Source organism: Neomonachus schauinslandi, chromosome 16 (assembly GCF_002201575.2).
Source record: "Neomonachus schauinslandi chromosome 16, ASM220157v2, whole genome shotgun sequence".
In the NCBI taxonomy this organism is placed as follows: domain Eukaryota; kingdom Metazoa; phylum Chordata; class Mammalia; order Carnivora; family Phocidae; genus Neomonachus; species Neomonachus schauinslandi.
The window spans coordinates 19,189,605-19,193,353 of record NC_058418.1 but is presented as its reverse complement, the minus strand read 5'-3'; the positions used below and the strand labels follow the sequence as shown (position 1 = coordinate 19,193,353).

The window sequence follows — 3,749 nt, the reverse complement described above, 5'->3', positions numbered from 1 at the left end:
CGAGCCCTGTGTCAGGTTCTGTGCTCAGAGGAGAGTCTACTTGAGATTCTCTCTCTTTCCCTCTCCCTCTGTCCCTCCCCCTGCTCATGCTTACCCGCTCTCTCTCAAATAAATAAATAAATCTTAAAAAAAAAGAAAAGCAGGCATATTCCTAAATGTCTAAAAATGCTTCTGACAATAACAGCTTTGTTTTATTGAGTGTTACAGATAATAGGACTATTTATAGGAGCCCAATGATTGGTTTTTAAAGTATAAGTCTCCTTATTTAACAAACCTGCAATGACTACTAGATGTGATATACCACGCCGTCTCACTAATTTATATTAAGCCGCCTCTATTTCTTTTAAAAATCATACTGGAAAGGAAAAATAGACGGGCACCTGGGTGGCTCAGTCGTTAAGCGTCTGCCTTCGGCTCAGGTCGTGATCCCAGGGTCCTGGGATCGAGTCCCACATCGGGCTCCCTGCTCGGCAGGAAGCCTGCTTCTCCCTCTCCCACTCCCCTGCTTGTGTTCCTGCTCTCGCTATCTCTCTCTCTGTCAAATAAATAAATAAAAATCTTTAATAAAAAAAAATAGACACAGGAAGACATAGCTCCTGTCTGAGCAATCCTTGTGCACCTTCTAGGAGGTGCACCAAACTGACCTAAGTCAGAGTCGGAGGCGTGCCTGGAATGAGCTTGTGTGTGTGCCCCTGACATCCCACAAAGTGAAGGCAATTGTTCGACAACCAACATTTTAAATGATGAGAAGGGCCCATCCTGATGAGCAGGAAAGGTGATGCCCCAACTCCCAATGTTTCCCCAGATGATGCCAATAAAATTCTAAGGAGGCCTTTTCTTTTCAAGGAAACACGTCTTCCTTGAGAAGGAGCCGTGCAGCAGATTAAGACATTTTCCAAGCATCTGCTAACCTACTTACAGGCATCATTGCTCCCTTGGGCCTTGGGACCTCTCCACCTTCCTGAACAGAGTAGCTGAATAGGTAAATGGGTTATATCAGGCCAGGAAATCAATGTGTATACTGTGTTCTCAGCCACAGATGAGCATGTCGAAGCCATTTTATTATAGCTCGAGGAGCCGTATTGATCCAGCTGTAACTACTCGGAGGTGGCCGGCAATCCAATGAGGATGCATCCTTCTGTCCATCCAGCCGCCTCTTTCCCCAAGTAGTGCTTGGAGAGTAAGTGTTTGCAGATCGGATTTATTTAATGTTTGCTTAATCAAAACTGACTGCCCTGGAACTTAAATGCTATTAATTACTAAGAGAATCCAGAACTAATCCTCTAACACCGTGAGGCCAGGGAGGAACAGCAGCTCTGCAGAGAAGGGGGCACTCCTAAGGAAATTCTGTTTGTCATGCTTTGCAGATGTTCATTTCATTTCCTTCTCCACTTCTACCACCACGTCCACCCAGCCTCTTCTCCCCACAGCTTGCTAGAAAACACCTGCTGCTTTTGTTGCCCATCTTTGCAGTACAAATGGCGCGAGCATTCCAAGCGCTGGCCGGACACAGGGCCCCAGCCTCTGATGTGGGGCAGTATTCCTCACGTCCTGGTCAAAAAGCACCCACTGCACCCTGCTGTTACTCTAATTCGTGATGGAGGTGGCACTTTCCTAGAGCACCGAGAGCCCCTCCAAGACAGTGGCTGTGCCCTATTCATCCGTGACAACACCAGCACCTACCACTGCCCCGGTACACCACGGGCATCCATAGGTGTTGGCTGAATTGAGTTTGGGGAGGAGAAAATTATCCCTGCTGTTTTGACACCTCTCCAGGGACAGCATTTCAGAGGCACCTCCATCTGTGCTCACTTCGGCAGCACATATACTAAAATTGGAACGATACAGAGAAGGTTAGCATGGCCCCTGCACAAGGATGACAGAGGCACCTCCATCCAATCCTCCACCTTCCCTGCCCTTGGAAAGACAGGAAAGTGTCCTTGGAACTGAAAATCCAATGCCTATTTTGCTTGTGGATTAAACCCCACCACAGGAGAAATGTGACAGGGTGTGTCTGCCTCCAACTCTATTCCACCGCTGGAGGGCTTGTAGCAATTCTTACGGGGGTCACAAACTCAAATGGAGTGGTGTATATGCTGCAGTGGTAAGCCAGCAAAGTAGGGAGCACGTGCCCCTCCAGGAAGGGTCACTGTGACTCAGCTCTCGCTGGTTGTTTCCCTGCGGAACACAGGCTCGGTGTGAACAAATCTGACTTCCGTGGGAAGTCATCCAGGTGGGAAATGCTGACAACCAATCCAGTGTAAGAATCCACACAGGTAACTCAAATAAGATCGATGGTGGTGTGCCATGGTAGTTCCTGCTTCTGACAATGTACTGTGGTCACATAAGATATCATCACTGGGGGAAGCTGGAGTCAGAATACACGGGGACTCTCGGTGCTATTTTTTACAGCTTTTTGTGAAACTTAAATTATTTCAGAATAAAAAGCTAAACACACACAGAGGGCCGTCCAAACGGCACCCCTCGGCATGCCATAGGTTTTCTCCTTTAGGTTTGCCACCATCCTTTGATCAATTCTGAACAGGCTAGTGGCAGCCATGCATCACAGGCAGGTGGGAGAAGGACCTGAAGACCTGGTATGTGAGCCCCACTTATGATCCACTAACCTGTCGACCCCTTGATGAACCATCTTGGGTTTAGCCCACTAAACTCCCTCCCATGGAGCCTTCTCCAGATTTCTGAAATCAAGTCGCCACGGCACCACACAATACCTACTAATTCATATGCATTTTGCACAAATAAGTCTTATTTGATGGATAGAGCACCAGACCTACAATTCAGCCATGGTGTGGTAAATTACACTGGCCAGATTAACTGCATAGAGAACACGTCTCAAAACAATGATTTCACTTCAAGCTAAGGAGGAACAAGTACCCTTTCTTTCATTTCTAAATTACATTTTCAATCATAAATATTGAAAATTATGTTTCTGATCACTGCTGTCACCTTGTGAGTAGAGGCACACGAGCCCCACAGACACACGGGTTTTTACAAAAGGCAAGCAAGGGCCATTAGAACACCCAAACCGCTTTGAGCTTTAAAGGGCTCGTTCCCCCAGCCCGCAAGATTAGGAAAACATGGCACCCTTCGGAGCTTGTCGGGGCAGAGATTGGCAGCCCTGTTTGCACATCGGTTATTAAACATGTGAAATGATTACTCTGGGTGCATTTTACCCACTATTATGTATGATCTGTTTCAAATGTTTCCCAGGTAGGCACAATAGAGCCATTACCCCAGAGATGCCGGCAGGCAAACGGCCTACCTTCTGCATGGTAGACCCCTAAAACATCTGAGCTACAAGCGAAGAAATTTTTTTAATGTAAAATGTGGGCTAGCAAGCACATCTTCCTCTCAAATAGTAACAACAGTCAAGGTTCTAAGGTTGGAGAGAGTCTTCAGAGGAAGAAAAAATGGGATGCTATGACCGATTGGCTAGAAAAGCAGCAGGGAAGAGAGCTGGCCCCAGGGTTCCGGCTTGGATAAGGGATCAAGAGCCTCCGCTAGTAACACATGACTAAGAAACAGAGTCAGTTTGGAAGACCAAAGAGCCTGAGTTCACTTCCTTGCAGGTATTTGGAAATTAACATGAAAATAGAGTTTGCCTACAGAGAAAAAACTAAGTACCACCCTCAGCCAAGGATTATATCCTTCAAGATATGCACCCCAGTGTTTCCAGATACAAACAACACTGGGTTTAACTCTTCTCTGATCCCCACACGTGCCAGGCA

The 3,749-nt window shown here is 46.8% G+C and overlaps 1 non-coding gene across 1 annotated transcript; it reads left to right on the top strand.

Moving 5' to 3' along the window:
* Positions 1 to 1,804: 1,804 nt before the first annotated feature.
* On the top strand, positions 1,805 to 1,911 carry LOC123323344. The gene has a single exon (XR_006539346.1). It is a non-coding gene; the product is annotated as a U6 spliceosomal RNA (small nuclear RNA).
* The last annotated feature ends 1,838 nt before the right edge of the window (positions 1,912 to 3,749 follow it).